The 23,600-nt window shown below is 36.4% G+C and overlaps 1 protein-coding gene across 44 annotated transcripts in view; it reads right to left on the bottom strand.

Moving 5' to 3' along the window:
• The window catches only part of ZBTB20 (zinc finger and BTB domain containing 20), an 813,376-nt gene that overhangs the window by 362,411 nt on the left and 427,365 nt on the right, over positions 1 to 23,600 (bottom strand). For all 44 annotated transcript variants that reach the window (XM_074033403.1, XM_074033406.1, XM_074033411.1 and 41 more), the window contains one exon: positions 223 to 270. The gene's annotated coding sequence lies outside the window, so the exon portion shown is untranslated. The remainder of the gene's footprint in view (positions 1 to 222; positions 271 to 23,600) is intronic.

Here is a 23,600-nt window from a genome sequence, read left to right as displayed (position 1 = left end):
GCTGGTATTTCAAATGAACAAATAAACAAATAGGATATTAAAGATCTATCCTTTACCAATGTCAAAATATGTTCTGTCAAAATTTAGTATTGCTAAAGTTTAGACCCAAAGACTCACCACAGCCTTTGGATCTCATATTTTCTGAGGTTCATGGAAATATATTTGACTTCTTTGCACCTCAATATTTTGGACTGCCATTTAGAGATAATGAGAGTTACTTACCAGACAGCAATGTCATGAGGAATATCCTGTTAGTAATGATGAAACATTCTGAAATAAAAAGAGTATGGGTAAGTGCTAGGTATTTATTTTAATAAATGTATGACAACATGGTAATCATAGAAAATAACCCATTTATTCCTCACTTTGGGATACTGACTTAGTGGTAGTATACAAAAAGTAAAGGATGTTTCCCTTTGGGAATGGAAATGGAATTGTGCACTAAGAAAGTAGCTTTCGTAACTGCCTGCACGTTTTACTTTAAGGTCTCTAACCAGTTGCAACCAGTTATGAATGACTTGTTGCCCATTTCTGCAATTCACTGTAACTTTGTACTGAGAAGGTTATGTTTTATGGTTAATTATCCATGGTCTGTTTAAAAAAATAAATCAAACCATTGTAAACCACTAGGATTTGCAGCTCCATTTGAACTTTACTGTAATTTTGATCAAACATTTTGTCAACAAAAACAAACTGGTTTCTCTTTGTTTTTAGTTGTTTGTTATTTGTGTTATAAATATTGTGGCAATGGTGGGAGAATAAGCTATGGATTATTTACCCTCGGTTTCATGAGTTGTGAGTTATTGGCCTTATCCTCCTTTATGAGTATAAATAAATGTATAGTATTATATTCCAAGTCCTGTAAGACAAATGGAACGAGTGAACTGAAACCTTTTCGATCCAAAATCTTTTATGCGAAGTCATAGAACAACAAAACAAAACTCAAATTAACATTTAAAAAGCTTCTACTGTGGAGCAACAAAGTCTTTAAATATTATATAATCTGCATTTAAAAAATTGCTCGTCTAACAGGCAGCAGTCTATCAATCATTCTACAAGCTTTTCAGTGCCTTTAACATTTAGAAGCTACATGTGGTTTTCCCACAGATCACCCAGCACCCCCAATACCACTACCACAATGAAAGCCTTGAAAATGGCCAGCATGATTACTTTAAGCCAAAATAGATTTAGAAAAATCAGGAATTCATGTAGCTAAAAGTAATGTAACACTATATAAAAGAAGAACCCTATAGAATTTTTTTAATAGTTACCATCCTCAGACCTACATAAACAAAAGAAGTCCAAAAACAATTGTCCAGAGAAAATAAGAAAAGCCAAGATTCAAAGGACCCTGTGGCAGAGTGCATGAGGAGCATATTCGATAGCTAGAATCATAAGCACCTAACACATTTGCATATGAAACTTAATGAGGATCACCAAAGTAGCTTGCCAAAAATTATGTCTGTTAAATGAGCCAACAGTCTATGCAGCACCAACCCCTAAAAAGAACCTCTAGGAAAGACGTAAAATTGTCTTCTGAAATTTGCTTCTTTTATAAAGGCAGAAAGGATAACAAGGGTTTCCTCATAAAATGAAGTGATTGGTCCACTACTAGAACCTGAAGAGTTCTGTATCAGATTTCTTCTTACCCTTTATTACTTGCATGGCTTACTGCTTACCTGCATCAGCACTCTGAAGGGATGGCCATAGCAGGTCCCTTACCAGTTCACTGAAACATGGAAAATATTTATGATGGTACTACTATGTGCTAGACACAACTGGACTGATTCTGCCTGAAAAGGTAAGTCAGTAACTGAGGTTCTTGTTGCCGCATTAAAAGAAAAAATCTATCCCTACTGCCAACAACAATAAGAAAAGCTAGGATGAAAGAGTTGTTAAAGACTTATGAAAAATTTGAAACTGTTTAAAATTCTCCCTAGCTTCTTTTCTTGCATGTCCACAGAACAGAAAACTTAGGCCTGCCACCTGTCCTAAGCCTGGATCCCATATTAAAAAAATAAAAAAAATAGAAAAATGAGAAACAGCTAATGTGTTCCCAAGGCCTTGGTTACAACAGAAAATGAGAGCCGAGAAGTCTACATTGGCACACATCGAGCTTTGAAAGGTCAGTCCTGCCCTAGCATGGTTCAGAGAGCGTGAAAACCCACCAAGATGAAAATGGAAGCTATTCTGACAACAGGAGGCAGGGAGAAAGTTCAAAGAATTTTCCTCTGCTTCTTTTATAACGAGATACCTTCAACTATTTTTGACAAACAATAAAATGCAAATCTCCCTCACTTTTGTGTTGTAAGTTTTTTTTTTTTTTTTTTAATCTAAGCAACCCATTTGAAAATTAGGGTACTCAGAATAACTTCTTGTATACAGAACTACACATTTAAAAAAGCTTTGTGCAGATTGTTAATCATATTAAAATTACATCATAAACAATGCACTTTACATAGGGCAAATGTTTTATGTTTTTTTCTTTTGACAATCAGGCACCTACATGCAAAATTGCATATTGGAATCCAAACTCAACTATAACACATGTAGAGGAACCCTTAGAAAAATGCATGTGGGAATATGATTTCCTAGTCAGAGACGAGAATATTCTGACCAATTTTCATTACTTCTCTGCAATAAATTTATCTGAGCTATAGATCCTGTTAAGAAAATAAAGCTAAACGGAAATGTATTGATAAAATACATTAAATATATATACTAGCTTAGGCATTATTCATATTAAGATCAGAAAAGATTTCCCCAAGTCATCATAAATACAGAGATGGGATAATACCAATAATCTTGATCACCCAGTTATTGAAACAGAGAACCACATATGTGGGCAATAAAACTTTTGATTTTTATCTTGTGCACCGGATTTTTCCATACAAAGGAATTCTAAATTACAATAGTTAACATATAAGACAGTGTTAAAATAATTCATAACTTGAGTAAAATCAAATGAACCAATTTCTTATGGCTTTAATATCCAGAAGTAACGTATGATCTTTTTTTTTTTAAAATTTATTTATTATTATTATACTTTAAGTTGTAGGGTACATGTGCATAACGTGCAGGTTTGTTACATATGTATACTTGTGCCATGTTGGTGTGCTGCACCCATCAACTCGTCATTTACATCAGGTATAACTCCCAATGCAATCCCTCCCCCCTCCCCCCTCCCCATGATAGGCCCCTGTGTGTGATGTTCCCCTTCCTGAGTCCAAGTGATCTCATTGTTCAGTTCCCACCTATGAGCGAGAACATGCGGTGTTTGGTTTTCTGTTCTTGTGATAGTTTGCTAAGAATGATGGTTTCCAGCTGCATCCATGTCCCTACAAAGGACGCAAACTCATCCTTTTTGATGGCTGCATAGTATTCCATGGTGTATATGTGCCACATTTTCTTAATCCAATCTGTCACTGATGGACATTTGGGTTGATTCCAAGTCTTTGCTATTGTGAATAGTGCTGCAATAAACATACATGTGCATGTGTCTTTATAGCAGCATAATTTATAATCCTTTGGGTATATACCCAGTAATGGGATGGCTGGGTCATATGGTACATCTAGTTCTAGATCCTTGAGGAATCGCCATACTGTTTTTAAAGAATGATGCTGATCTGAGATACAAGGAGATCAAGTGCTTCAATAGTTCCTCCTCACACACTAATGATAGCATCCATCCTCTCCCCACCCACCTCCCACCTTTTCTGGTTGTATTAAAAACAATCAAAACTACCTTTCACACACCTGAACTTAATTTCTTCTAAGAGGTGCCTAATAGTGCCTAGGGCTGTACTACCACTTTATATCCATTTTATGACCACTTGATAGGCAGAAACTAAAAAGGAAGACCAAAACAAAACAAAAAATCCCTCCAACCCTCTTATCAGACGAATGCCTAGTTTCCAGAGGACATCAATCAGTTAAGCAAAACCAAATATTATAACAGGGAAGAAGGACTGATAAATTGCATACGAATCTCACTGTGCTCCCACTTAAGCTGGAAAGGGAGTTATTCCAATGAAAGAAAGGGGCGGGGCGTTGTGGAAAGGGGTGAAGGGCTACAGAAAGAGCGAGAGAGAAAGGGAGAGAAAGACATTAAGAAGGCAGTACAGTGAAACCAAGGGTGTTCCAGGGAGAAATGTGACAGAAAGTTCTAAATGAGAATTACAGAAACTACTCCTTCTTAAATAAAACTGTTGTTTAGATGATGAATTCTATAGAAAGTCTCAATTAACTGTCTCTGTTGTAGCATCTAGATGTTTTCTCTTTCATTAAGACTTTGGGGTTTGAATGTACTTTGTCCAAAAAAAAAAAAAAAAAAAAAGAAAAAAAGAAAAAAAGAAAAAAAAAAACCCAAAAAGCATTAGAGCTTTATATAGTTCCCAAAGTAAAAAGCAAGAGAAAGATGGGTTTATATAACTGGCTTTTTTACATAAATATTACATCAGGATACATTTCAAGTGAAAACACACAAACACACACACACCCGTCTTCCTTATACTCTTTCTATTTTAAAATTCATTTCATACTTTAAATGTTGTTGGTTTTTCACAAAATAAGTAAAAACGAAGTCAAAACATCTCAAAATAAGTTGCCTTATATCACCTGGAAAATTAACCCACCATACAGGTCACAATGTCTCGTTTAAAGCCAGTTAAGGTGCTGACAATTATGGGACATTTTGCTGCAGCCTAGGGCAACTAGAAAGGGCCATGGATGTTAACTAACTCCCTTCTAAACAGTCTGAGAAAAGGGAAAAAAAAAAACTGTAAGTTTCCCCATCTGTTATTTCCCTTTTTTCTTTTTGGCTGTGGAAAAGTAAAATTATGCAAGAGCTTTTGAATGTAAAGGCTGTGTGTGCTTTTTCCCTTTTTGTCTCTGTGTACCGGTTAAGTGATGTTGCGTAACTGAGTACAGAGTAGGCGGTTAGCGTTTACTATTGATTTACACTATGCCATCTAATGAATTCAGAACACTAAAAAGAAAGGAGCAGGAGAGGGAGGGAGGAAAAAGAGAAAGGGAGAAATAGGGAGAGGAATAAAAAGGAACGAAGGAGAGGAAGAAAGAGCTTATTCAGAGAAACAGTTCTAATGACTGGAATAGGTTCATTTTTATTTCTTTTAGCTCTGACTTTTGGTTATTGTTCAGCTCTCACAAAAAAAATGGTCTTGGGCTGGTGACCCCAATATTCCAATCCTATTTCCAATACGGATTAGTGGCAGGTGAATGTCTGAAAGTTCTAATGTGTCAAATTACTTGAAAACCATTTCACTAAACTGTCAGACTCCTCCATATGCATCTATTTATGATTCTCTCTATGCATTTGTGAATCTGTATCTGTGATCACCATTGCTTTGGTCCTACTGGCTTACCCAATCAAAAATATTATTTGAAATATACCACAGGAATATCATCAGGGCAAAGAGAAATACATTCTATTTTACCCATCTCCTTTAAAAATACATAAAGAACATACTTAGAAATCTTTAAATAGATCACTATTTTACTTTGAAAACAGACATGCCACAAATTGTTTGGCTGAACAAAACAGCCCAGTATAGGACAATAAAAGAGAAATAGGCAAAATGAGGAAGAACACTAAACTGAGGAACAATATTCATAAAGAAATTTAAATAATTTCTTATGTCTATGGAGAGCCTTTAACATTTGTTTGGGTGGATTACAGGCATTCTCAGTCTTTGAATGCTGCTCAGTGCTTCCCATGCCATATAATGAATTCCCAAAGCTTGGACCAGAAAGAAAGGGTGAAGTTGTTTCTGCTGCTAGGTACAGGTCCTTCCTGTACCTGAGTGCCCTCCTATGGCTGAGAACCACCACTAAGGTGAGAAAGAGAAAGAGAAGCTCTCTTTAGTAATCAGCTGAAAAGCTGGGCAGGGAACTTGGTTTCTCCATCAATGTGTGTTTGCAAATAATGACTGGGAGAAATCACGGGAGGTTATCCAAAGGAAAGAACAAGAGTTGGGGTTTCTAGTCATCCAGTTGTCTTCTCTTTTCAGCCATCTGAGCTTAGAAAATATTAAACTGATGCCTACTCTATCCACTTCTCAAAGATGCTTTAATGACCAATGGTGGTATGCACACAGTTGTATACCCAGCACTTAGCATGGTGCTTGGCACATTTTCTATATTCAGCAAATATTTATTGAAACTGAAAAATGATTATGGGAGAAATATCTCTGTAGAAAGAGTGCACTAGAAAGGCCTCAGAAAAATATATTCCAATGTTTTCAAGAAATCTTAGGCTATATTGCTCTATCATTAATCTGCAGACAGAATAATACTGTAAAAGAAATATTAGGCTGTTATTTAGGGGTCAGTTGACTTCAGTTCCATTTTATTAGGAAAAAGCTTAACAAAAATTATAATACTGATAACATCAGCAAAGTTTTGTGTTCATTTCCACCAGCCCTTTTAGGCTGTCTTTCATTTCAGTCTTGGGCACAGAAAAGTCCATTTTAATTTCCATGGACACATTCTAAAGAAAGTCATGGGATATCAACGTAATTCATCTTTTAAAAAATACTGAGACAAATATAGGCATTTAGTAATGGAAGAGAATATGGCTTTTTGTTTAAGGGCAAGGCAGGTTGAGTTTTGATTAGGTTACACAAATTAAAATTACTAGAAGGACAACCAAGAATGTACTGATTTCCATTTTCTTGGTTAAACAGTTTTTTTTTTTTTTTTTTTTTTTTTTAAGAAAAAAAAATTCTGGCTTAGAAAGTCAGAAATGCCATCTTTCAGTTAATTGGAGAATAAGACTTTTAGAAAAATAATTGCAACTACAATTTCTCAAAAATTCCAGTGGAAGATTCAACTTAAAGCATGTTTAGCAATAGTAGCTATATTCTTTTAAAAAATGGGGCTACCATCTTGTTAATTCTGTAGGACTAAGCACGTAGATCTTAGTCAAAACCCTCAGGAAGCCTTCTCTCTCTCTCCCTCTCTCTCTCTCATTTTGGTCATCTGTTTAATGTAATCGGATTCAGCAACTTCTTTCAATAAGCATCCTGGCAGTATGTCAACAAGATCATTCCATGTACTCTTTCATTTCATGATTCTTAAAAGTGGATGAGAACTTGCCTGTCCTTCTTCATTTTATATATGAAGATTCTGAGGCTCAGAATTAATTTCCTCAAAGGCATATATTTTGAGGCAGAGCTGGGACTAGTATCTAAAGCTCACAGTTCGTTTTTTTCACAGCACAGACTAAATCAAAGTTGTATAAATTCAATCTTATTTTAAATGCCATAGGGGAAGATTTCAAAGGATTCTTTTATAAGACAAGGAATTCTTACATTATGTAAAATGTTCACCTCAAAGCTATCTTATACTTTTTTTTAATCTTAAATGTGAGCCTGCTATTCAAATTGTTGCTTCTCCTTTTCCTTGTCTTAATTTTTGACTCTTCAGAGTCTTTGCCTCCTGTCCTCTCACTTCTACTCTGTGTCTACTTCATATATGGCCCTTCCTGACTTTATATTCTTCCTTTTTTCTCTCTTTTAATCTGTTTATCCAAACTTTTATTTATTCTTGTTCCTCATAGAAATGATTTCCTTGTTAATGTGATATCCTCAGAAATTATAAAGGAAGAAAAAGTGTAAATTTAGTATTATTACAATGAATAGGCCTTTGATTTATATTTAAAACAAAACTGCAGTAAGATATTGACAGAGTAAACTAAAGCTATAGGCTGCCCTATAGAAAGTTACAGCTGTCTAGACCTCCATATTATCAATATAGGGGATAGCATTTCAAAGTATCTCATCAAAGACAGAGAGCAAAGGCTCATGATCTCCAGACCACTCATTTCCCACCACACCAGGACACCTTTTGTTTCCCTTTTCTTTCTTTCCCTTCTACATTACAGATATTTGAGACTGATTACGGCACAGCAGGAGGAGATCCAGAGAAATCTCAGTGGCTTAATGTGGTCAAACTCTCTCAATTCCAAAAGAAAGTCAGAAAGACCTGCACACTAAAATTGTACTTACACAGAAAATGAACTCTGAGGAGGTTAAAAGAGTCTTCTGACACGAGAAAGTAGTCTCTGGATAGCAGGGACATTGCTGCCAAAATCATTGTAATTAAGATTGGGTCATTGTTTCCATTATAAACCTTATGCTTATAGGGTTTGTAATTCAGTTAAAATGATCAGCTGTAGGCTGAAATGCAGCTCCAAGTATCTTAGAGTGGGAGGTGTTTCTCCCCTCCTATTCCTTAAAAAAGAAAACACATAGCAACTATTTAATAATTTCAATGAGAGTTGTATTCTGACCCTTCCCCTACAAAAGGTAGTTAATCAATGAGCTTAATCTAGAGTGAGCCAAGGTGAGCAACATCCACTGTGGAATGAAGCACATTAACCTGGCATATGAATGGGCAATAAAAGTATTTCCTATTATTTCATAAGGCTTAATGTACACCACTCCATTCCCCTGTATTGATGTGAACAGGCTTTCAGCAACACTTTGTTGAAAAGTCTTCCACTTCTCTTTGTTAACTTAATATTGTAGGAAACATTACAATTACAGGAGACAGGAATTTCTGATGGTTTCCTTAGATTTCTTTCCTCCTAAGCTCGTTCTCAGGGTCACTATTAGATAATCAATAATTTCTAAAATCCCTTGCTCCTGTTTCTTTAGCATTGTCTACAATATCTGATAGTTACAGTATAATGCTATGTGCCACCATGGTGTGGAGGGACTAGGGAGGAAATCATGGCTATATATTAAAATTAACAGGCCGAGGAAACTGGTATTTATTGAGTACATACTATATGACATATATTCCATTAATATTATGTCATTTAATACAAACCTGTGGTGAAGTAGCTGTGGCCCATGTTTTACAGATTAGCAACACAGTTAAAGAGCTGTTAGCTAACCTGCGTAAGGAAACAGAGCGAATTAAAAAAGTGGCGAAGTGAGGTTTGAATCAAGATCTGTTTGACTCCCTGGCCCATATGCACTGCAATGCACTGCAACACCAGAAACAGAATATGAAACCAACTAACTGAAAAAAAAAAATTCTCCATGCCAATGATGAGAGAGCTACCTCATGCTCCAAGTAGGAGGTAGAAAGGGTAAATGACTCCTAAAAAGAGATTCTTGCTTTGCTCTTGGCTCTGATAAATCCCTGTTTATTCATATGCAAATATCCAAATGCATATTTGGAAAATGTTTTGTCTTAGATAAGAAAATGCACAATCTCCTAGAAACCTTTAAATGAGACCAGACATTTGAATGTTTACAAAAATTCCTTTAAAGATTTATATTAGGAGAAAGTTTTAAAACATAACGCATAAAACAATCAGATGATTGGTTAGGCATGTTATGGGAGTCACTTTGGGAGGCTGAGGTGGGTGCATGGCTTGAGCCCAGGAGTTCCAGACCAGCCTAGACAACATCGTGGAACCCCACCTCTACAAAACACAGCAAAAAAAAAAAAAAAAAAAAATTAGCAGGCATGGTGGCATGTGACTGTAGTCCCAGCTACTCTGGAGGCTGAGACTGAGGCTGAGGCTGAGGCTGAGGATTGATTTAGCCCAGGAGACTGAGGCTGCAGTGAGCCATGATCGTGCTACTGCACTCCAGTCTGAGCGAGAGAACGAGACCCTGTCTCAAATCCCCCACCCCCAAAAATCAGATGATTAATACAACATTAACACTTCAATCTGGATGTGTGTTTTGTGTGTGTGTGTGTCTATGTGCATATAAACATACAAATATACACATACACAAATTTTTTTGTCTTTGCCAAAATTTCTGGTAATTATTATAAAGTACTTGACAAAAGCTAAACAGTAAATATGCTACACCAGGAGAAAAGGAAACAGAACAAGAAAAGAGGAGTATGGGTATGTAAATACTTCCTCAGAAATCTAACCCTAAGACATTTTGTAAGCTAAATGGGACATAGTGCTTTAGTCTAAATTGTGTGTGGGGGGGGGTGTGTATGTGTGTAAAGATAAAGGAGTTTTAATATGTTATTTTGGCAAGTGATTATTTTTCTAAAATCTTTGCTGAATCGTTTTATGTAGATATACTATAATACCCTTGAATAAATAAACACTTGTTCAAGTTAACATTAGAGCTTATCAGGTAAATAACAGAATTTAAAAAAGTCTGTAGTCTGAAACACTGTAAAGTGTGCCAACTTTACACATTACATTATTTGTTCAAAATAATTTGTAAATTGAAAAGTACTCCATTTTATTCACACAATGCAATTTTTTAAATGAATCTTACACAAGTTTGTGTGTGTGTGTGTGTTAGGGAGAGAGAGAGAGTGTGCGTGTGTGATCCTCAAGACCACTAAGGCAGTCTTTAAAAATATTTTAAAACCATAATTTGGAGAAGAACTTAACAACAAAGTACTGAAGCCAGATTTGAGAGAAGAAGAATGAACAGTTCTTCAGGAAGCACCAATACATTCCTTAACATTCAGTAAGTCTTTATTGCTTTGCCCTTCCTTCCTTTTTTTCCTCCAGTCTAAACTCTGATGTGGAGCAGAAGTTACGAGGAACACATATTCTGGACCCTCTTCTCTCATCCCTGTAAGGAAAACCAATGGTAGACTAATGGTAGACTAATAGTAGACTAATGACAGAAAAAGCAATTGCAACAACATTGGCAGTTTTGTGGTACTGGGAAAAAGTAGGCTTTGTATTTGTACATTTCAAGGAATTTCTTCAAATTTTAGCTTCTTTGAATGTTCCTACAACAAAGCTGAGGAGGAGATAAGATCTGTTAGGGAAATAGATGAGGTTTACAGAGGGAAAAAGGAGGCACTACTTTTTTTTTTTTTTTCCAAATAGCATTCAAACACATGAGCAAGATATAACTTGCAACATTAAAAAGTAAATTAGCTAGCTAAAAATAACTCACAATACCCTTCTCACTAAAACAAAATAAAATAAAGCAAAAACTCACAACCAATTATTTTGACTGGTAAAAACAGACAGTGATATGAAAGTAACAGATGGAAGCCCAGTTTTACTCACACAACACACTCACTAAAGACAATTGCAAGCATCCCCATGACAATAACTTAACAATGGTCACTTTAGCCTGAGATATCTCCTTTAGGTGAGTTTCCTTAAAGACTTCAGAGGGGCTTGTAGAAAATACTGTAGAATGAAACCAACTCATCTGTCTATACCTAGAAATAGGCGAGAGTTGCAAATCACAGCCTGTGGACAAAAGGGATCCAGGTGTCACATTTGCCAAATCTTTTTGCAAGACTGGAATAGCTTTTCTTATTTATTTTTTGTTGTATGGCAGTATTTGTAGGAGAGGTGACATTTCTGTACTTTGAAAAACACAACACTACACAGCACCTAAAAACTTTCCTAAATCAAATAATTAACAGTAATAAATCTTCCTGCTAATTTCTCCTCAAAGTTGAAAGAAAGGTTATTTTCTTACCTTACACTGTGCCTTCTGATATGACAGTGTCACTCAGTCAATAATTTCAATGTCAGTTACTGATTTCCAACTCTTTCATCACAAAGATTTCAAGCAATAATGAAATGGTGCTGATCTGCTTGCTTTCACTCTATATAACGTCTATATTTATATGCTTATGCTTCTATTTGGATCTATATTTATCTGCTTTATCTGCCTACAGTGCATCTGTTTCTCATACACACAGACATATATTTATATATATACACACATACTGTATATATATAGGTTATATATAAACACACATACCCACAAAAATGTATGAATGTATGCTAGTGTGCTTACTTCAACAACCATGCAGGTGTATAAATATTCAGGCACATGACAAATATACAAAGAACATAAATGCACATGTAAACATAGTTACACAGGAAAAGGAATATCTTAACAACAGCCCTGTCTGCCATACTTGGCTGTTGGCCTTTTAGACTTACACACTGTTGAATGATATGTCATAGACTACTCTGAGATGGAGAAAAATCTTCTGAAGGCAAAAGTATATAACTAAATCAAGATAATGCATTCTAACTCGCTCATTTTCACAATGAGGAGTTTGAGATACTAAGGTAAAGAGCAAAGATTTTACAGCTTTCTGGAGGCAGAGCTGTAAGTTTTACTCAAGTCTCTGCCTGCTAGACAAATGCTCTCTCTACTACTATGCTTAATTGAAAGGATGAAAACAATTTTTTCAAACTCAATATCATTATTTTCTAATTGCCACTCTTTCCCATTCTTCCCTTTTCTTGCTGTGTGAAATGTAAACAACCAACATTCACTGAGGATCAGGCACTGTTCTACATATTCTATATGGACTCTATCATTTAATCTGTATAATATCTCTATATAGTAGGTATTATTATTCAAAATCTTAGTTTAGTGAATTAAATAACTCATTCAAAGCTACACAGCTAGTAAGGAAAAGGGATGAGCTCCCATAATACTCAAGACCCATGTTTTTCCCACTTAACTATGATGCCTTCCTTAATACATATTTGAATGTAATACTAACCCTTCCCTCACCATTACAGCCTGATAGTCTCAGAAATCTAACATTTGATCGTTTCAGAACACATGACAAGTTTAAAGCAGAGGTTCTCTCAGCCTGAGGAAAAAAAGTAAAGATAAGTAGAGCAGGTAGAAGTTACATCCCTAGTATGCAGCACATGCCCTATACTAGAGAACTGAAATATGCAAAATTCCCCCCAAAAAATTATTCCAGTGATAGTGTGATGTGATTTAAAGCCTTAATAACTTACAGTCTATGAACATTTTATGTCTTTTGCAAAGGATTATGGCAAATTGGTAATACTGAATCAGATCAGAAATAGGACCACAAGAAGGTAAAGGGAGAATAGCAAAAGGAAGAAAGACCCACACCCACTTCTTCCTCTCTTGGCACAACACTTCCAAAAACAAACACCCATTAAAAACAACAAAGCCAGTATCAAAATTTGGTATTTTCCCCCACTCAAGTGTTAGAGACAAATTCAGAAAACCAAGTCTACATAAGGTAGGTAGTTTTATACAAATCTCTTCAGATAGTAACCAGTTGTGAGCCATCCCAGCACAGATTTTACACTTTGGCCGGCCAACCCAGAATTCAGCACAGGGAGATGTCATGTGGATTTGTGAAACTCCCTGGGGCATACTGCATCCATAAGCCAAAGAACAGAAATTATACTGATCCATACATGCAGCTCTTCATCTGTGACATATTGATAACTACTCTTCATTTGCAAATTAAATCCTAGTTATAAAAACAAGTTTCAGACATTTGTCACAAATGGCACCTTTTACTTGACTCTTTCATAACACCATCTAGCCACGGTCTATAGGAAATTGGGGCTACCATACTCCCATATAGGTCGCGATATTTTAGGCAGAATATGACGTGGAGAAAGACAGAGAGAGACAGACTTGAGTTCGAATCCCAGGTTTTCCACTTATTAACAATAAAGCTTTAGGCATATCACTTAAACGGTTCTGAAACCTCATTTTCATCATCTGTGGAATAAAGAATAAAACCATCTATTTTGCAGGAACATTGTGAGGATTGGAGACATCCCAGCACAAAGTCCCCCTCATAAAAAGGGGGCATTAAATATTAATTATTATATGTTTAAGAAGGCTATTTGTATGTGACTTTCTCTTATATAAATGATACATAAATCTGGGAGTAACAGAAGATGTGAGGTACTTTTTATGCTGTTTTAATCAAAGACAAACTTTTTGGTGATCACATGTGTTCCACGTAAAAGCGGAAATAAAAGCATATCACAGTGTAACATTTTCAGTGGACGATTTTAAAGCACTTAATAACCCTTGACTTTTTGTGATTGCTGGCATCCTCATTTAACAGTTGGGCAAAATGGGGTTCAGGGATACATCCTCCAAATCAATAATAATAATAAAGAAATCACCAGCAGGGGTTAGTAGAATGCCTGTTTTCAACATGTAAATCCCACAGTGTCCAGCTAAGGAATAATTGCTGCAAGGTCACAGATACAAAGGGCCACACTTTCCCCAAAGCTCTTCGAGATTATTCACTGAGGTCAAAACATTAGGTAATGCTGTGTACATCTGCTGAGATAACAAGGGTGAGTCAGGGTTAGGTCACGGTTTCAGGTTAGAGGGGTGGGGTGAAGAGCGGCTTTCAGATCAAATGATGAGAGTAGTTTAATTTAAGCAAAGAACAAGCCATACAGTATTTTAAGTAACAGGGGAAAAAGGGGGGTGCAACTATAACCAAGAGAAGGTGGGTGGGAATACAGACCCTGTGGGGCTCAAATGGGTAACTGTGGCTCAAAGAGGAAACCCACCCACGTTCACACACACTGAGAAGCGAACAAAAAGCCCAGGGTGCAGCATAAATCCTGCTATCCCAATAACACACACAGATGTTCCACCATTGTTTTCTTTTATGCACATTTTAATTAAGAGATCAGAATCAAGCATTACAATGTTATTAAATGGCTTGTTTACATTTTTGCTATATGTCATTTATAATGCATTTTCTCAATGTGTGTATATCTATTCAGAAGGAATATCTGGAATTTTTATATCAGTGCTACAGTTGTCCCACTAACTCACAACCATTTTTGCTAACCAAATATGTGTCAGAAATCCTTTTCAGTTTAAGCTATGGGACAGGAGCTCTCATTCTTTAATTCTCAGTCAAGCAATTCCCTATCCCCAGTCACACCTCCTTTAAGCATGACGAAGTCCACCACAGTACTTCAAGACAATAGGAAGGCCAGGTACACTGGCAACCTTTCTGATTTTTCACAAGAGTCCCAATTTCAAATATTCTCCCATTGTCCTCACAAGAAAACAGTCTTCATATACATGCCAGATCCTTTCCCTAGAGCAGTTTTGAAAATGTCAGGAGCTTGAAGCTACCACATGAAGGACCCTGACCTACGAATGTCCCCTGGAGGGGACACAGTGGAAGATGTGGGAACTAGTAGATTTTTTTTTTTTTCCTCCCCACAATCCATCTCCTATTTGCAGTCTACAACTTACCCCTATTTGCCTGGGCAGGAATTTGAGTTCTCTACATTATTCTGGAGTTAAAACAAGTATGCCTTTCCCGTCTCTCAGATTCCACAGATATCAAGACTGATGCATGCAACCCACCTGCACATGTGGATCACAGGTATCCTGTAGTCTGCCTGCATCATATAACTTAATTACTTTTAACCACAGGGCATTGTCCTAGAAGCCCAGTATTTATATTGTACCTTATCAATCATGGTACTTGGAATTGTAGAGTCTCAGTAAGCAGGAATCACATCTCCTCCATGTTCAGTTAAACGCCTAATGCATTGTGAGTGTTCAGTTAGGACAAGTAAGAGAGGTAAGGTTTTTTTCTTTCTATTTGTTTGTTATCCAGGATAAGCGGAATGCTTGTACAGAACATGCATAAGAAAGAAACGCAATCTAATCTCACTGTCAATTTATATTCTGTAAACGGTCTCATTTGCAGCATAAATGTCTACAAAAATGTTTCGGTTACTCTAAGTGTAAACCTTAAGGTAAGAGTTAAATTAAGTCCACTACAACTGGTGGACCAGAAAGGACTCAGAGAAAAGCAACAGCATGGCTTTGAATCGAGTCACTTTTGGAAGAAAACTTTAAGATGTTACCACCGAAAAAATAAAACTGGCAAAATGCTCTGGAGGGCATCTTAGCAATACACATCAGAAACTTAAAAATATATGAAGACTGTTGACCCAGAAATCTCCACTCTAGGAATGTATCTAAAGGAAATATTCAAAGATCTACACAAAGATTTAGAAGCAAGAATATTTATCATGGCATTATTCATAATTGTGAAAGACTGGTAACCTTGTCTAACAATAGAGAGTTGATTAAATAAATGATAGTACATTCCTAGACTTAAATACTATGCAGTTTAAGAAATCATATTTTATATACCACTTAATTATATGAAGAAATAGTTTTGGAATGCTGTTAAGTGAAAAGGCATATAACCAACAATATATGTACAGGAAAATACATTGTTTAAGCAAATATTGCTAAGTTTAATATTGTTAACTTAAATATTGTTCAAGAAGTGATAGTTGTGTACACGCAAGGTGGAAAAAGACCAGAAAACACTAGAAGTGCTTGTTTCTGGGTAGAGAAATTATAAATAATTTTTGTTTATTTGAGCTTTTCCATAATAAAAGCACATTTATTTTATAGTAAAATATTACTTAAAATATTCATCTATACCAACCTTCCTTCTCTAAAGGCCTAAAAGTGACTCTCTGTAGGCACTTTTTTGTCTCTAGAAGTCTTCCTTCCCCTGTTTTTTTAGATGTATGTGTTGCATTCTAAAATCTTAAGTATTTGGGACTATGTAGTTATAAAAGATACCCTACCTCTTAAACAAATAAAAAATCTTATTAGCTCTGTGGTTTTAATCTTAGGTTCCTCCATAGAAAAAATACCAATTTCTCTTTGAGTCCTATATTTTGCTTTCAATTCAGCCTCCAAAGTATTAATTAGCTACATTATTTAGGCCTATAGCATAACACTTTCATGGTACTTCTCATTCTCACAGTTCTTTGTAAGAGACACCACCCCTCTCATGGTTCTTACTCATCCCTACACCCACACTTGACCATAGGTAATTGTGCAAGAGACCATAAAGTAGAAATAAAATGAAGGAAGCCTTAAAAGGCCAAGGTAGTTCCAAGTTATAAAACAGGGAAAGGCTGTTTATTAGTACTAAAGGAAAATTTAGGCAGAATTGTGGAGAAAATCCAAGCCATAATACTTAACAGTGAACTGGAGTAAAGATCCAGGAGCTCCTGGTGCAGGGAGAGACAACTCTACCTATCAATCCAGTACATGCTACTCACATAGGACTATTAATTCTAGTAAATCACCACAGCTTTAGGAGGGGCAAATTGTTCTGGAACAGGCTCCCTGTGGAAAATACAAGTGCTAAAGCCTTTCCATAGCCTATAATCAGGACTTCCAGAAGTAATATCCAGGCATCTTCATTTTAAGCTCCAAATGTGATTCCGAAGTATACTAGAGGTGAGAACCAATGGGCTACTGGGGAAGTTCAAATTCCTTAGCTCTAGCCAACTTTTATAAACTCATCTCCCTTAACGTCACAAACACATACACTCTGCTCATGCTAGGCCAGTGTCCTTATTCTCTAACCTTGCTCCGTCATAAAGAGAAAGCTAGTTTATGTCTTTGTACAATCTACTTATGACTTTGTATCTTGAAAACCCTGACTGCTCCTTACTACCTATTCAAATGTTCACTAATTCCAACAATGGGTTAGAGTTTCACCTCCCTACTAATTCATACTGATTTTTCCCCACGTTAAACTACAGAATCTGTGTCTTCCCCTACTTCTACTGTTATATCATTATGAAACAATAATTTATGTTTGTCTTACATCTCAATATGATCATAAACCATATGTGTCCTTAGAAAGTGTTCATATGGTTTTGCTGGTACCTCTTTGCAAGGTATATCAGGTAATTAAAAAAAAAATAGCAGAGTGAATTGACAGCAGTACTTGCATGTTCATCATCAAATAATATGGAACATGTATATTTGTCTCCAAAAATTCTCAGAGTTCATTCCTCATACCCTGTAGGCTTATGCTGTAAAGAAAATACATATGCAGAAATAAAAACAGAGTTTGAATCTCCAGTCCTAATCCTTCCTGTGAAGTCCTGTCTCATGTATCCAACTGCCTACTACATCTCTTTATTTGGAAAAGAATTTCAAATTCAACATGCTCCAATACTAACTCATAATTATCTCTTTCCCAAATCTGCTCATGTCTCCAAATCCCCTATAGCTCCCACCTCCATGGGATATGGCCATTTATCCAGTGACTGAGGTGAAACACCTGAAATTCATCACACCTCATGTCTCTCTCATGTAAAACCACATTGAGACCCTCAGCAGCTTTTGTCAGCCCTATCTTCAAGTTATGCAGAGTTGAACCACTTTTCATTCCCTCCTGACTGCCATTGCCCTTCGCATAACTGGGCTACTACAATAACTACTACATGCTCTTCTTCTATCACCCTGGCCCTGTTAGACTGTTCTCCACAGTGTAGCCCTGGAACTCTTTTAATATGTAAATGAGATCATACATGCTTAAAAAAATCCTCTATAACTTTCTGTCAGTCTTTACCATGGCCTACGTGAGCTGGTCCCTACTTATCTACATGATCATTCTGACTTAGGTCCACCTGAGCCACACATTTCTTCTTGCTCTTCCTGGAAAATTCCAAGTTTTTCTTACTTCAAAGTCTTTATAATATCCATCCCCTTTCCCTAAAATGTTCTTCCTGCTCATCACCACATGCTTAGGTTCTTCTCATTATTTAAATATTTGCTCAAATATCTTCTGCTCAGTGAGACCTTTCCTACCTACCCTATTTCAAATAACACTTTCTAAATTATATATCCCTATTTTCTACCTCCTTATTATGCATTATTTTCTTCCTAGATCTGATCATTATTTAAAATGATATTTTTTGTTTACATAATTATTGGTTGTCTCTCCTTCCACTATAAAACAAGTTTCATAGGAAACTTTGTTTAATTTCTCACTATATTCCCAGTAATTAGAACAATGTCTGAAACATTATAGGTGCTTGATAGCTATTAAATGACTGAATGAATAAGTAGATGAATAAAGTGTTCCAGTACTTATAAATCTCATCCCAGTCACATAAACTTTAAATAGAAAATCTTTATTCTGCATGGTGCAGTGGCTCCTCTGGATTGTCCCAGAGGCCTCTATTCTTTCCATCTGACTGCACAGGCCAGTCTGGGAAACCACCTACATGCAATAGCTCACATCTTATAATACGCTTCTTGGGAGGAGTAAGTCAAATTAGATAGTTAACTAAAAATGATATCGCTGAGTTTATAAAGGAGATGTTTTCCCAGCCCAACTGGTCCTGGTAGGTTAGACTGGTATCAAATGCTGACATGGCAATCTTGTACTTGATGAACTGTCAATCTGGAGAGGAGTGAGCTATACTTTTATACTATTCATTTTGTGAAAATTCCAAGTATAGTTCATCTTTGTACCCACAATGTTAAGAACATTGCTGAGCAGACAGTAGAGCTTCAATAAATGTTTATTCAACAGACGAACAAACTAATCCATGAAGTAAACAACATTCTAAGTGCTATTCTTCTATATCTAAGCTTTGACGACATATGCTATATAAAATTCATTCTTGCAATTTTCCTTCATAGATTAGATTGAAAAACTCATTGTGAAGGACCATGTCTTATCCATCTTGTATCCCAAGTTCTTAGTACGGTGCTGGATGTAAAAGGAAGAAAAACTCCAAAGCAAAGGACAGAGAAGTTAGAAGTCCTGGCAGCAATCAGTGAGTATTAAAGAATGCCGGTCTGATGTGATTATCAGATGTTAGGTGATGAAAATCATGCCAACTAACATATGGATTTCTACGCTGTTTCTGTGTAAGACTTGAGCTCTAAAATTAGTTCCCGAACACAGGGGATCAGAGTTGAAGGTGATTATTTACTATGAAACTGCTACTTTCCAGAGTTACATGATCAAAGTGCTAGAAACTTAATGCATGAAAATCTACACTTCTTTACTCAACCTCTCTTATAGTTATATAAAATTCCTTAGCAAATTAATGCTATAAAAAAGAGTTCAGGCCAGGTGCGGTGGCTCACACCTGTAATCCCAGCACCTTGGGAGGCTGAGGCTGGCTGATTACCTGAGGTCGGGAGTTCGAGACCAGCCTGACCAACATAGAGAAACCTCGTCTCTACCAAAAATTCAAAAAAATCAGCCGAGTGTGGTGGCACATGCCTGTAATCCCAGCTACTCGGGAAGCTGAGGCAGGAGAATCCCTTGAACCCAGGAGGCAGAGGCTGCAGTGAGCTGAGATCACGCCATTGCACTCCAGCCTGAGCAACAAGAGTGAAACTCCATCTCAAGAAAAAAAAAAAAAAAGTTCAGTTTGTTCACTAAAGGGCTCACTTTGTTCACTAAATAAAATGATACAACAGTTTGTTCATGAAATCAAAGCCTTTTCAAATATAAGAAACAACAGAGATGACAAAATATATAATGTAACTATTAAATCAATATGCCTTGCAAGTATCCATCATGGTTATAGTACTAATTGTCTTGGTTTATCCAAGACTGAGGACGGATGTGAGCTTTTCCGTGTTCAAACAGAGAAAGCTCCAGGCTAGTCAGGACAAGTTGGTCACCCTAATAATGGTATAACCTGCTAAGTTGAATATCAGTTATTCCGATTTATTTATATGTCAGATCTATAGGTACATGTAGAATATATCATAGATAACTAGGTATTACTAGGTTATAAGATGATTAAGAATTAGTCTGTACTAGTATACCATATGAAGTGCAAATCCCTTGTTTTATTTTCTCTTCATTTCCCCTCCCAATGTTGGACTTCTTATATTTTTAAATTGTATACTTATATTGATTTTATTATAGTCATATACATTAATTTGGGGTGTTAGGACAATTTCTTTTCCTTCAGAAGAAAAGGGAAAGTGAGTAGCAGCAATGGAAATGGGTCTCAATTGATGCACGAGCTCATCTGTTTTTCACAACCCCAAGTGTGGTAATTCCCCACAGAATTAAAATTTCCTAACACAGAAATTAAAATTTTCCTCACTGAAAATGCCGGCTTTTTACATATTCCAAAACTGAACACATGAAGATTGAACTCCAAAAGTAAGGCAAGATCTACAGAACTATCCCAGCCCTAATTCTGCCTAGATATTTATTATAAGACAAACAAGACAGTCCCCTGTGGTCTCCTTACGGTCCTGATGGCTCCCTCAAAGCGTCATCTGGCTTTAAGAGAACTTCAAAATAGTAATTGGTCTTTGGGCACAGAAGAGCCATTGGAATCTGGATTAGAGTCTGAAAAATACTGCATTTTCCAAAGAGATTACAATGCCAGGCTTTGAACATTGAAGGGTAATATCTGCTTTCTAAGTATCTCTGGTCAGTCTCAGTAACTAGACCTACTTTTGAGGCTCCATTTCTGTCTTTTAAATTTAATGATAAAAAAGAAATATCTAAATTTATAATATACGTGAAACAGTGAAATTAGGAGAAAAATTCTATTTGATGTGTGTCTATTTTTTTAAGCTCCCATGACTAAAAAGATCAACAGTTACCTACATTTGTAATATTTATGCCTCCCAGACTCGGTGTAATGAGTTTCATCTCTGATCGAATTTTTATAACTGACTTTCACTTACCTGTGAAATAGGTAATAGGAAGCTTTGGTAGGTGTTTTCCCTAAAGAATCAGATGCAAAAGTTAGACCTACTGCAAAGAATAAAGAGAAAAAAATGTCACTCTAATATACTACTACTGTATTCCTCTGCTTTTTGCAGGAAAGGAAAGCTATCATCCTAGACAGAAATACTGAAATAAGTGAAGTACAGATGAGTGATTAATCAAAATCTGAAAATCATAGTCTTCAGCTTTCTCTTCCATGAAACCATGGTGTGTCCTCTTAACTTTGGCCAAGTGCTCCGCTAAGATAATTCTTCCATGAGATGAACATGTTTCAGAGCAAAACCTTATTTTAACTGATGGTTTTAAAAAGCCCAACTCTACATTCTGCTCAAGGCTTTGGTTACGTAGGTAAGCCAAAACAGAGGAGACATGACTTCCTCCATTAAACTGGCTGGAGCCCAGGTTACACTAATTCAGCCTAAATAGAAAACCTCTGCTTTTCAATCCCTTTGTTCTCTTGGATGTCACAGCTTCCTGCTCTATTCGCTTCCTTTTATAGTCTTCTCTCACCAAGCATTTCAGGAAAAAAAAAAAAAAAAAAAAGCTAAATAAAGATCACAGCCTGTTCCATTGTGTCCCCTTCTTCTTCATCATCTTCTTTTCCATTTGTGCAATGTTGTGGCACCTATTAACTACCAATGTTTTCAGAATGACATTATACAAGGTGCAGGCTGTACCACTGTGCCCTAAAAATATCAACAACTGCATTAGTCTCACAATAATTAATGGCAGGCATTATGCAAATGACAACTTTTTCGCTGCAAAATAATGACATTTCTTCATTTTGAGCAGAGTTATGCAAAACAATGAATTTAGGATGATAAATCACACAGGAGAATTAAGAAAGCCATAACGTTCCTGCCCAGGCAGGCAGAAAGATAGACAGACCAACAATTTAGAAGACATTGTTTGTTCTCACACCACTATAAAAAATCATAGCCAGTCGGCCATTAATGTGTGTAGGTTTTTTTCCTTCTCCCCTTTAGGCAACAATGCATAAGGGGATGCTAAATTCTAGCAATTGGATCATTACAAGTCACAAGCAAATTTTTCTTTATTAACCTTAATAAGTCATTCACTCAGAGACTATAGTCATCAAGCAAATAAAAAGTATCACATGCCATTCTGCTACACATTAACTAATTCCTTATGCAAACATCACAACATATAGCAATTACTGCCGCTCAAAAAAACAAAGTCATTTTCAATTTATTTTATTGCTTTTATACTTGGCCATTTCCTGTAGCACATTATCGTTTCTTTCCATAACAACCCGAGGTGGAATGAAGAAGAATTTCAGTAGCAATGAGCCCCTTCCTCTAGCCACCTTTGTCATACCTTTTTCCCCTCCTGGGGGCTTTTAAGGAAGGTTAGGGATAAGGTATGTGTGTGCTCCTTGACAGGAAATGTCCATCAAGCTCTGAGAGAAATGGTATATTCAGCTCCTATTCTTGCAGCACAGAGTGTGGGGTAGGCAGAAAGATCCAAGTCTGTCTCCCACATTTGCTACAATAACACTGGCAGCTTTCCTTTATTCAGTAAAACAAGGTAAAAGTGCAGGCTTAGAGCTGTCCCTAACGGGTGAACATTAAAGTCAATATATGCAATGTTGACCTGGATATAGTAATGGTTAATGAGAATTATGAGGCTAGTTCGTCTTGCTTCATTCAGCACATTAACTTGTCCCTTCCAGAATGCTGAATGAAGAGCAATAATAAATACTGAACACTACCCCCCAACATGCACAATATTAAATAAGTTCTTTGTGTGTGTGTGTATTATGTTTTTAATTCTATAACATCCTTTATCCAAGACTCCCAGGATGTGAAACAAATGCTAAACAAACCTTACGCATTACTAGCAGATTCTTTTAGCCCATTTTACAGACTGACAAATGGGTTCTGAGCAACTAGAGGCTTTACACAAAGTTGGACTGGAACAGGTCAGACTATCTTTCTAATGTTCTAACCTCTGAGGCCCGTGGCCTCTTTCTCATAATCATGAGCATTCTTTCCTGCTGATAAACAATTATGCTGTAAACACCCAGTACATGTCCCTTTTCACACAATAGGATGATAATCTCTCTCTGTTCTCCTAAATCCACAATCCATTCCCCCCTTTTTAAGGTAGAACATTTCCAAAATACACACGGGAAAAGCTCCCTTTTCAGTTTCTGCTCCTGAAGGTAATAACATTTTGCAGTTCTCCTTAAATAAAATCCAGCCCATGCTGGATCAATAAGAATGATGCCCATTTCCCTAATGGCAGCCGAT

This window comes from Macaca fascicularis, chromosome 2, assembly GCF_037993035.2.
Source record: "Macaca fascicularis isolate 582-1 chromosome 2, T2T-MFA8v1.1".
Lineage (NCBI taxonomy): Eukaryota > Metazoa > Chordata > Mammalia > Primates > Cercopithecidae > Macaca > Macaca fascicularis.
This window is presented reverse-complemented; position numbering and strand designations above follow the sequence as displayed.